The sequence below is a fragment of the Papaver somniferum genome, chromosome 3, assembly GCF_003573695.1.
Source record: "Papaver somniferum cultivar HN1 chromosome 3, ASM357369v1, whole genome shotgun sequence".
Taxonomy (NCBI): Eukaryota; Viridiplantae; Streptophyta; class Magnoliopsida; order Ranunculales; family Papaveraceae; genus Papaver; species Papaver somniferum.
Window position 1 is genome coordinate 77796167 of NC_039360.1, and position 12782 is coordinate 77808948.

Here is a 12782-nt window from a genome sequence, read left to right on the forward strand (position 1 = left end):
TCTGTTGTTTCAAGAGGCAACATCACTTCCTCCTATAAGATCACATGACCACCACGTTCCTCTTAAGCCATCTTTATTACCTCCAAATCAAAGACCCTACATAATTCCTTATGTACAAAAGGAAGTAGTGGAAAAACTAGTACAAGAAATGTTATCATCTGGTGTTATTAAACCTAGTCATTCTCCCTTTTCTTCACCAATATTACTTATCAAGAAAAAAGATGGAAGTTGGAGATTTTGTGTAGATTATAGGAAGCTCAATACTATGACCATCAAGGATAAATATCAAATTCTTGTCATAAAAGAGCTTTTGGATGAGTTGAAAGGGGCTACTTTGTTTTCCAAGATAGACTTAAGGTCTAGTTACCACCAAATTCTAATTTATCCTCCTGATACTCATAAAACTGCTTTTATGACTCATCAGGGTCACTACAAATTTTTTGTTATGCCCTTTGGGTTACCTAATACCCCAGCATCTTTTCAAGCCCTCATGAATGATGTTTGCACTTTACTTGAGGAAATTTATCTTGGTCTTCTTTGACGATATATTAATCTACAGTCCTGACATGACTTCTCATCTACACCATTTGAAAATTGCTCTTTCCCGTCTACAACAACATTCTTTATTTGCCAAGATCAGCAAGTGTACCTTTGGTCAATCTCAAATTATGTACTTAGGGAACATTATCAGTGGAAAAGGAGTAGCTTCCGACCCCACAAAGATTGATTATATGCATAAATGGCCACTTCCAACTTCATTGAAGGAATTAAGGGGCTTCTTGGGTCTCACTAGGTATTATAAACAGTTTTTTTTTCCAGAATTATGGTATCATTTGCAAACCACTTACTAATCTATTGAAAAAGAACTGTTTTGGATGGAATTCAGCTTCCCGGTCTGCTTTTGAACAACTCAAAATAGTTGTTACTTCCATCCCAGTCTTGAGTTTACCAGATTTCTCCAAACCGTTTGACCTTGAAACTAATGCTTGTGATGTGGGAGTAGGGGAAGTGCTTATGCAAGAGAAGAAGCCTTATTTTAGTAAAGGATTAGGTCAAGTTTCTCAGCTAAATCAGCTTATGAGAAGGAGCTAATGTCAATTGTTTTAGCAGTAAACAAATACATGCCATATTTATTGGATAATCACTTCACTATTTTTATCGACCACCAGAGTCGCAAATTCTTTATGGAGCAAAGACTTCACTCTATGCTACAACAAATCGTGGATCTCCAAGCTATTAGGATATGACTATGCAATAGTCTATAAGAAGGGCTATGAGAACAAGGTTGTTGACGCTCTTTCTAGAATGTCATAACCTAGTTGTCACATGATCTCAAATGTACAACCAGTTTGGATAGAGGAAGTTGTTAAGAGTTATGCCACAAATTCTTTGGCCACTTCTTTAATTCCAAAATTGATGGTAAGTCCAACATCTCAACCACCTTATTCATATTCACATTGTATTCTTAGATACAAAAATATAATTTATATTTGTTCTAATGGTATCTTAAGACACCGAGTTATGATTGCAATTAACTCTTCTTCTATTGGTGGTCATTCTGGCACTCATGCTAGTTAACAAAAGGCTAAGATATATTTTTATTGGGTAGGAATGAAAAGGGAATTATTTCAGTTAATCAAAGAATGTGACATTTGTTAACAGCATAAAGGGACCAATTTATTGCCACTTGGTCTCTTACAACCATTACCAATTCCATCAATGGGTAATACTAGTGGTGGTTGATAGGTTCACCAAATTCAGTCATTTCATAGCTCTTAGACATTCTTTTACTGCTTACTATGTAGCTAAGATGTTCATGAATCACATTTTCAAGCTGTGTAGTTTCAGACAGAGGCAACATTTTCCTAAGTAGTTTTTGGCAAGAATTGTTTGCTAAAGTGGGCACTTATTTGCACATGATTACATCCTATCATCCATAGTCTGATGGCCAGACTGAAAGGTTGAACTCTTGTTTGGAGTCTTATCTAATATGTATGACCAATTATCGGCCAACTAAATGGGCCAACTGGTTAGCTCTTGGAGAATGGTGGTTTAATAATAATTACCACATCAATATTAAACTCACTCCTTTCCAAGCCTTGTATGGGTATTCTCCACCACAATGTAGTCTTTTTGCTCTACAGCCTGCTACCAACCCTGCTACTGAAGATTATCTGAAGCAAAGACAAGCTATGGGGATTGTTCTTAAGTCTACCTTGGAGGAAACCCAACACATGATTAAACAACAGGCAGGTAAAAAAGAACTGAGAGCATGATCCTTCAGGAAAATAATGGGAAATGATGAGTGGTCAAAACTCGCATATTATGCGAGAATTGGGTGTCCATCCTAAGCCTGATTACGACAATATGGCCACTCCCATTTGTTACCGATCTGATCCCTACCCCACCTTTTAAAACCTAAATCAAAAAAAGATAAAAAAGAACTGAGAGGTCTTTTGAAGTAGGAGATTGAGTTTATCTCAGACTCCATCCTTACACACAAACTTCAGTACCGTTGCGCAGAAATTTAAAGCTGGTAGTAAAGTTATTCGGGCCATATCAGGTGATTGCTAATATTGATACAATGACATATAAAATGCAGCTCCCTTCTGGCTCTAAAATCCACCCAGTCTTCCATGTTTCTCAACTTAAACCAAAACTGGGACTTGGTTCTCTTCCTCAGACTACTTTACCTACTCTGGATTCTAAGGGAAGCTTGAAGGTCATTGCAGGTAATTGAATCTCGTGTTATCAAGAAGAATAGGCGGCTGGTTCACCAAGTTTTGATTCATTGGGCACAATCCACAGCTTTTGAAGCTATATGGGAGGATACTGCTCTTATGCAACATGGTTTTCCTAAGTTATTCTTGAGGTCAAGAATCGTGTCGAGTATTTGTGATAACCCTAGTCATGACATACTCTCTTAAGGGCCACCCAAGCTACCGTTAGTTAGATTCCAGGTGCCCTTATAGTTTTGTTCACGTGAATTCCATGTATATAATTTCTTGCCAGTACTCCTTTGGATACTCATGAATTATTAGGAACAAAGTTTCTCTCTTTTGTTATCTTCGACTACTTTTACCTCTTTTCAACTCTTATTCTCCTCCTTTCAATTCGAATCTCTCTCTGTTTATCTCGTGATTGTGTAAGTCCTTCGTATGTAGACTGTAGACCACTACGGCACTACAGCAACCAAGGGTTTCTGCCAAAAACAACAACATTACTTTCTCTTCTCTTGTATTCACTAAAGAAGGGGAATCAACAAGATCGGCCGCATTCCTTTCTGCATGAACTAGCTAGGGTTTTTTGGTTACTTCCTTCAACTCAAACAAAGGTATCTACGATAGGAACCTGCACCTAACACAGGAACCTAATACTACTAATAGATAACGATTCTTTGATTGGGAATCAACCACCTCAATTTAGCAAAGCTATTTTGTATTGATAATTGAATGAATGATAAATTCTTGAACAAACTAGTTATATAGAGATAATAACTTGGATCCTAAGCTAATAACAAAATAAGGAAAGATCTAATCAATTCCTAAAATAACTATACTTCCATAAAAACTATTGAATTAAAATCCAAACTAGTGTCGGTATCCCAACATTCCTCCCATCTTCAGATAAGGCTTGGCCTCAAGCCTCAAATGTAGGAAAATGAGCAATAAAATCTCCCGCATCTTCCCAAGTAGCTTCTTCAACAGGATGATCCTTCCACTTGATCAACCAGCGAGTAACTGCAATATTGTGTTGCTTAAACATTCCGATTTCCAAAATCTTCTCTGGTTCCCACTCAAACTGGCCTGTAGTCGTAGGTAAGCTAGCCTCAGTTTTGTCGTCAGTTCCTATCTTTAATTTCAACACGGAAACATGAAATATTGGGTGTATGCGACAAGAAGGAGGCAAGTCTAGCTTATAAGCAACGGGTCCAATTCTCTGCACAACGCGAAAAGGCCCATAAAGACGCGGAGAAAGCTTAGAGTAAACCTGATTAGCTGCTGTAACTTGACGGTATTGCTGGAGACGGAGAAAAACCAAATCACCAACATTAAAACTTCTTTCAATTCCATGCATATCAACATATGATTTCATTCGCGCTTGAGAAGCTTGGAGATGTGTTTTTAGGATCTGTAGGGTATGCTCTCTAGCTCGTAAGGACATATCCACGATATGAACAGCAGTAGAGCCCGATAGATAAGTTGACACAGTTGGCGGCGGACGACTGTAGACGGCTTCAAAGGGAGTCATTTTAATGGCTGAATGGTAAGTGGTGTTATACCACCATTTTGCCCATGGTAACCAACTAACCCATTTGTTGGGTTTATCACCAGCAAAGCAACGGAGGTAGCCTTCTAAAGTACGATTCGTTACTTCTGTTTGGCCACCCGTTTGAGGATGGTAAGCAAAACTTCTACATAATTGAGTACCTTGGAGTGAAAAGAAAGCTTCCCAAAACTTGCTAATAAATATTGGATCTCGATCACTGACAATAGTCCTAGGCATTCCGTGAAGTCGCACAATATCACGAACAAAGATGTCATCTATAGTAATAGCAGTATAAGGATGAGAAATGGCACAAAAGTGGCCATACTTGGAGAGACGATCAACTACCACCATGATAGAATTTTTACGACCAGAAGTAGGTAACCCACCGATAAAATCCATTGATAAATCCAACCACACGTCATCGGGAATGGGCAATGGCTGAAGTAGACCTGGAGGAGACACAACTTCTTCCTTGTTACACTGACATATATCGCACTCAGCAATGTAATCCTTAATCGCCTTCTTCATTCCCCGCCAGTAAAAATTTGCCTTGAGACGCTTATAAGTCCTTAAAAATCCTGAATGGCCAGCAGTGGGACTACTATGAAACTCTTGTAAGAGCTTAGCACGCCAGGGAGAACTGGAGGTAACCACAATACGCCCCTTGTATCGTAAAGTGTTATCCTTACAAGAATAATTTGCCTTGTAGCCTGGATCTCGACATAAACCATCAATAATTAAACTCATCTCCTTATAATTTTGACATTCTTGGATTATCTCTTGAACTCCAGAAAATATTGGCGTTGTAACAGCCATAAGGTGACGAATTTCTACTCGAGACAACGCATCAGCAGCATTGTTTTCAGTTCCTCGCTTGTAAACTATCTCATAGTCATAACCAAGAAACTTAGTTACCCATTTTTGTTGTTCTAACGACGACAATCGTTGTTCCAAAAAATATTTTAAGCTGCGATGATCCGTATATATTTTAAAATGTCGATCCAGTAGGTATGGACGCCACTTTTGGACAGCGGAAATAATAGCTAACATTTTTTTATCATAAAAAGAGAGATTCAAATTCTTTCCTGAAAGTGGTTTACTATGATAAGCAATGGGCTTACCTTCCTGCATAAGGACAGCTCCTAGTCCGTTTCCTGAAGCGTCACATTCTAAAACAAATTTCTTTGAAAAATCAGGAAGTGCGAGCACCGGCGTAGTTGTTAACGCTTTCTGGAGATTTTTAAAAGCAATTGTAGCATCGTTCGACCAATTAAATGCATCTTTTTTAAGCAACGCCGTTAGAGGTGCACTTATCTTTCCGTAGTCCTTGACAAACTTACGGTAATATCCCGTCAAACCCAAAAAGCCACGGAGATCCTTTACCGACGACGGAACAGGCCACTTCAAGATACTTGTAATTTTGTCGTCCTCCACTGACACCCCTTCTGCTGAAATTTTATGTCTAAGATAACCTATTGAGGACTTCGCAAACGCACATTTTGACTCCTTCACAAAGAGGTGATTAGCCCGCAAAATATCAAAAACGACCGAAAGATGGTGAATATGATCTTCGACTGACTTCCTATAAATCAAAATATCATCAAAAAATACCAAGACAAATCGACGTAGATGAGGGCGAAAAAGATCATTCATGAGGCTTTGGAAAGTCGCAGGAGCATTAGAAAGGCCGAATGGCATTACCAGAAATTCATAATGTCCATCATGTGTTCGAAATGCAGTTTTTGGTATATCTAGTTCATGGAGCCGAATCTGGTGATACCACCGTAAATCAAGCTTTGAAAAAATTATCGCGCCCTTCAGTTCATCTAATAATTCATCCACTACTGGAATTGGGTACCAATCTTTGATAGTGATGTTATTTAATGCTCGGTTGTTTATGCACATGCACCACGAACCGTCTTTCTTACGAACCAACAAAACTGGTGAAGAGTAAGGACTTGAGCTAGGACGAATGAAGCCGGCCTCTGTTAATTCAGCAACCGCCTTTTCAATCTCTTCCTTCTGGAAATACGGGTACCGATACGGACGCACATTAACTGGGGCAGAATCCGGAACTAATGGAATATGATGGTCATGAGAACGTTTAGGCGGCAATGATGTAGGAGACTCAAAGACGTCTGAATATTGCAACACTAACTGCCTTATTGCAGAGGGTGTCTCAGAAGTACTTGAATCCATCATGTTTACATCAGTCGTTAAATAAAGAAGAATTCCATGTTTCTCTTGACAAATAACTCGTTGCATAGGAACAACATCTAATAACATAACTGACGAAGAATTATCACCAGCTAAAAAATACTCCCTGTCTTGTTGGGAAAATTTCATAACAGTTTATTAAAATCCCAAGTAAGCGTACCAAGAGTACGTAGCCATTGGACACCAAGGACAGCGTCGCAACCGCTGACTGCTAATAGATAAAAATCAGTGTTGAAAGCATAATCCTGTAAGGTAACTGAGACATTAGGACATGAACCACACGTTTCCAGCAGCCCACCATCACCCACCATAACTCGCATGGGCGTATCACCGATTTGAGCCTTATATCCACACCGATTTGCAATCCTAGGATGGAGGAAATTATGGGTAGATCATGAATCAATTAAAACCGTAATTGGTTGTCCCTTAATATACCCTGTGATACGCATAGTTTTCGGAAACGGAGACCCCATAAATGCATGGAAAGAAATTTCAGGTGCCATCTTCGAGTCTTTTTCGATTTCTGTTAACACTTCTTCAACATTGTCAGCAGTTGCATCTTGGTCTAGCTCCGTTATAGTCACATCAGAGGCACCTTCAAAGAATAATAACCTGGACTTCTCACAAAGATGACCCGGTGTATATACCTTGTCACAATTAAAGCAAAGACCTCTCTCACGACGGTCTTTTTGTTCCGCCCAAGTTAAACGCTTAGCTCACATAGGTAGGCTAGTCCTTTGTGGAGGAGTCGGAGCTACAGTCGTGAATGGTTTGGATGGTGATGCACGGACAAAAGGTTTAACAGGAAGTAAAGCCTTAAAAACATCTTCTTGACATAAAGCATCCTCAAACGTTGCTGAAAGACTTTGTGGACGAAATAATCGGACACCCAATATCCTTACGAAGACCCGAAATAAATATGCTAATCTGGTGTTCTTCGGACATCCCATGCACAAAATTTAATAATTTTTCAAATTCAGTAATAAATTCCTGAACCGTACCTGTTTGCGATAATTTGGACAAAGCGCTGCAAGCATCGATGTACTTGCGGTTACCGAATCGAGCACGCAGGGCATGAGAGAATTGTTGCCATGTTAGTTCTCCTAACGATTCTCTGATCCATCTATACCAAGAGTTTGCATCCTTTTTCAGGTGTGCTGTAGCAATTGGCACCTTTTGAACATCAGCTACGCCATGGACGGAAAAGTACTGCTTCCACCCTTCAGGATCATCACCATCAAATTGTGAAAATTTCAATGTAATAAAACCCCCTCTGACGATCGCACCAGTATTACCTTGATTAATTCGACCATTGGTTTCATTAAGAATATTGTGTCCACGTCCCTGGTTAATAAGAGCCTCCAGGAGGCGATTTGTAGCAGCAGTACCATTCTGTAATTGAGTGAGCAGTGTAGTTTGAGAAGCCTGTAAGGTATCAAACTTGGTAGTTGTAGCCTCACGATCCGCTCGCATCTCCTCAATAATTGTATCCAAGGAAGAGTTCAAAGTGTCAAGACGATCAGCCAAGTTTGCATTAGTTATTGTCATCGTGAACCCTAATAGAAAACTTGAGAACGCAAAAAAAAAGGACCTAAACCTAGGTGATACCAGATGATAGGAACCTGCACCTAACACAGGAACCTAATACTACTAATAGATAACGATTCTTTGATTGGGAATCAACCACCTCAGTTTAGCAAAGCTATTTTGTATTGATAATTGAATGAATGATAAAGGGAAAATTGGAAAAATGCCCCAATTCGGGGTGTAATCTTGGAAAAGTGCCTCAACGTTAAAAAAATGTTAGAAAACTGCCCCACCGTTAGAAATAGCAATTAAGTCCACACGTGTGAGTTCCCACGTGCGGGAAAAAGACAGAAATATCCTCCCCGCTAAGATATTGCCATGTCTGCGAACAATCCGACGGACTAAGAGGAAGACGAGAAGCACGCGATTACCACGTGTGTGTGGGAAATACCTTAAAATCGCACTAAGAAGAAAGGGTCGAGCATTTTTTTCATTATCGTTTAGATCTGAAGATGAAAAAAAATACAGAACGTCGAGAGAAGAGAAAGAAAAGAGAAGATCAGGTAAGGTAAGGTGTTGATTTTAGATCGATTATAACGTTAATATTAACAGTTCACGATTTAGAATCGTTCACTTTACGTTTCAGTGATTAAAAGCTCGAGAAAATGGCTGAGAAATAATTTCAGATGAGGAAAGTTGAAGAAGAAGACGATTGGGGTTGATTTGATCTTCGAAACAAGTAAGTAAATGTAACCCAATCCTTTATTTTGCTTAAATTCCATGATGTGTTGTGTTAAAATAAATTTGTGTATTCGTGATTGGGAAATTGAAATTGCAATTTAGGGTTTATTTCTGTAAATGAAATTGAAATTGTAATTTAGGGTTTAATCAAAAACAAATTTAGGGTTTTCTGTAATTGATGGAAGGAAGTGTTCCATGCTTACTATTGATAATATTTTTTTTATTTTTTGAAAATGATTTCCAGAAATTTCCTTAAGGTATTAATCACTGTCTCAACTGCCAAGCCGATTGCCCTCTTTTTCTCAAACTGTAAAAATGTTTGGCTTTGAAAGAGCTTTCTGCATTTGGGGAAAACAAAACAAATAAACTAAATGACTGATAAGCAGTGGGGGCCAACAAAGAAATGAATTAAGGTCCAGAATGTTGTTGTTTGATACCTTCCACTTGTGTGAATCTCCCTATGTCTTGTGTTTTATATATGTTATTATATCCCTTTCTGTAACTGAAAAGTTAAAGGAAAAAAAAGTAAGAAACGCAACTTCATCTTAATGCTTTAAGAAAAAAAACAACTTGATCTTTATGACTGAGTGTATAATCTAGAATGGGGTTTAGTCGGATAAGAAGCTAAACAACTTGTGAATTGAAGACAAGAAAAAGTTCACTGAAAAGAGTTTTTCTCTCTCTCAATCTAATAAATTTAATGGATATGAATCATATGATGTTGTCCTTAGTGTGATGAAGCTATGGGTTTGTTTGTTTTGCAAAACTAGTTTGTAACATGAATTGATTTTGTAATTCAGGAACCAAGCTAAGTCATTTGCCATTGAATCAACTACTTTTGTTTAAGCATGAATATTTGATCCTTATTTTAATTAGATCATGAAATGGGTGTGTTGATTTTGTATTCTAAGATATGAATTTGTGATTTTGATTCTTGGTTTGATGAAAATGATGAATAACGAGAGGAGAAAATGATGATTTAACTCGTGTATTAGGAAGCTCAAATTCTTTGATTGAACCGGCACTGACTTAGAAATTAGTGACTCAGTGCTTTACTTTACTCGTGTATTGGGAATTTTTATGGGCACGGGTCATAGTTGGGTTACCCCGTCTTCTCCGCCCGGACTCCTGCAACTTATTTCTGGTAATTGTTCAATCAATAGCTTTTAAATGTTGTATCTATAAAAATGTGAAGTAGAAGTCAATTATATTGCCTAGATATGCTGAAATTAACAAAAAAGAAGAAAATTAGTTTCAAAATTTGAAAAACTTGAAGAAGAAATCAATTGATACATGAATTTAAGTGTCAGATGCTTGTATTAAAGCAGATAATGGTTCAGTTGTGAGTTTTTTAATGCTTGTGGGGATTTTGACATGATTACATTGAATTTTGGTTATATGTATATCAGGGTAATATGGATAGGAATATTAAATTTGCTGTGAGCAATGGGAAAGACAAGTGCTACTGCTGCTGCACCATCTAACTCTGCTGCGCCATCTGCCTCTGTTTCAAAGAAGGTTACTAATGCTGCAGGTCCTACTGCTTCTGCTGGTGCTACTGGTTTGTTTTAATCAGACTACAATGGCACAGTTAACATACAAAACCAGGAAAACAATATTAGTGCACCATCAACAAAAAGGCAAAGAAAGCCTAACTCAAAATATAGATAGTTATGTTCTCTTTGTTCTAGTGGTGATATTTGTAGTTATGTTTATAAGATGTAAGACAATATGGTTATATTATGTTATGGTAGAAACAAGTTGACAATGTGGATGTTATGTTTCATTTGAACTAGTAGTGATAGTTATGTTTCAATTTCGTTGAATGAAATTCAATTTATGATTGCATATACGATTGGCAATTAGGTTTCATCAATAAAGTCATTTTCCTTTTGAATTGTTCACATAGTTTATTCAATTTATGGTAGCTTGTCTAATGAAAGGTTGGATGCAAAGATGGATCCACGTGCAACAATCTGGGAGAAAGGACATGAAAGCCATATCTCGAAAATAATATTCTAAAATGGTATTTTGTGAAGTTGTCACATGCCTTTCACGTGCGTGAAATCCTCCTCTTAGTTTGTTGGATGATCTGCATACGTGGCAAGATCTTATGGGAGGTGGGTATTTCTGTCTTTTTCCTGCACGTGGGAACTCACACATGTGGACTTAACTGCTGTTTTTAACAGTGGGGCATTTTCCCAACCTTTTTTAACGTTAGGGCACTTCTCCAAGATTGTACCCCAGATTGAGACATTTTCCCAATTGAACAAACTAGTTATATAGAGATAATAACTTGGATCCTAAGCTAATAAGAAAATAAGGAAAGATCTAATCAATTCCTAAAATAACTATACTTCCATAAAAACTACTGAATTAAAATCCAAACTAGTGTCGGTATCCCAACAATCTACACTATTTTTCTTTTCCATTACTATATCTGTCGTGAAATGCTTAGATGATTGAAGTTTAGAGATTTGGGTTTTTTTTTTTTTTTTACATTTTGTGATAATGATGTTATGATACTGAGTACAGTTACAGAATTAAACTCTAGTATTAGGGCGTGAATTGCTTTCAATTTTGGGTTGTCTTGTTATTGCTGTGATTTAGAAGATAGTGATGATATACTGAGAATCTTGTAAAGACACGATTCATACCAGTTGTCAAGTGTTGTTGCTTTAACAACTGATTATTTAGTCTTGAATTATTTGTTATAATCTTCTAATATAAGATCTATTTGTTATTCTTTTATGATTCTGTTACAGGTTGTAACTCAAATGGAAATGAATACTGATGACGACTATGTTTTGAGGGTATTGCTTGACTTTGGGGGTGCTCCTGAATCACCACTTACTCCTGTTTGTCAAAATTTCCGCCGTGTTGCAGACTTGAAGCATCACCTTATTCCATCGGGAATTCCCTATGCTGGTATCGTTTTAGTTTATAAAGGAACCGTTCTGCATGATGAAAACACGGAATTTGATGACTTAGTATTGTTAGTTTGAGTGATCAAAATGCAGTCATTGAAGTGTACCAAAAACGACTCTTGAAACAATATTTGTTAAAGTTGCAAATCATGATTGTCCACGACTTAGTCTCGACAAAGCATCTACCGTTTTGGATCTGAAGAAACTCATTGATCTGGAACTGGGACTCTCTCCACATCGCCAGGAAGTTTCTACTACGAATGTAGTCATGGATAACGATAACTACGTGACTGACTACATAATCGAAGACAAACCCCTCGCAGTTACGCTTACAGTGACTCCACCGGATCCACGTTTCGACATGAAGGTTTACCTGAAGTTAACAAGAAGGCAAGGTGTGATACAGCAGCTATCTACGGAAGTCGTACAATTGGATATGCATGAAACTGTTAACGTTCTGTGTCAGTTTGCCCGAAAGTCTCAACACAGTCCAAAAGGTCACTATGAATACTTTAAGCCTAAGCGAGGATTTTAAAGAAATACTAGATGGCTCACTCACCCTCTATGCGTCAAAGATAAAACCTGGAAGTGACGTTTATGTGAAAACAGCTATTAAAGGAAAGCCCTGAGGATGTACTTGATGTGTAGGTGAGTTCGTTGCGTCATTAATCTAGTTACCATTTATTAATTTTTTGGGAATGATTAGTGGCATGTCTGGTCTGTTTTCGTTTTCCCAATCTCATTTGTTTAAACTATATCTTCTTTCCATCTGCGTGTTACTGTATTTACTATATCTTAGATAATTGTTTAAACTGCATGCTTTACTTGCTCTTTCTATATGTGTATTTCTCATAGGAAAGGAAACCCCACATGTATTCCACTATTCATATTTCTCTAGAGAATGGCACTAGCAACATGTTTAACCTTCATTAGATCTGCCTTTTCATACATCAAGCAATTTCGAGCTTCCTACTCCCTAGTCTTTCTCGTGTGTAAGTTATGAAAATGCTCCTCTCTTCCTTTATAGCATTTGTGCATATTCTTGTACTGGGCATCCTTAAGCTTCCATGCTTTGCGCTCTTTCAATTAAACAGATAAATG

General features: G+C 37.7%; 1 non-coding gene across 1 annotated transcript; it reads left to right on the forward strand.

Annotated features, from left to right (window-relative positions):
• Nucleotides 1-2293: 2293 nt before the first annotated feature.
• LOC113362492 lies at nt 2294-2400 on the forward strand. The gene has a single exon (XR_003365746.1). It is a non-coding gene; the product is annotated as a small nucleolar RNA Z279/snoR105/snoR108 (small nucleolar RNA).
• The last annotated feature ends 10382 nt before the right edge of the window (nt 2401-12782 follow it).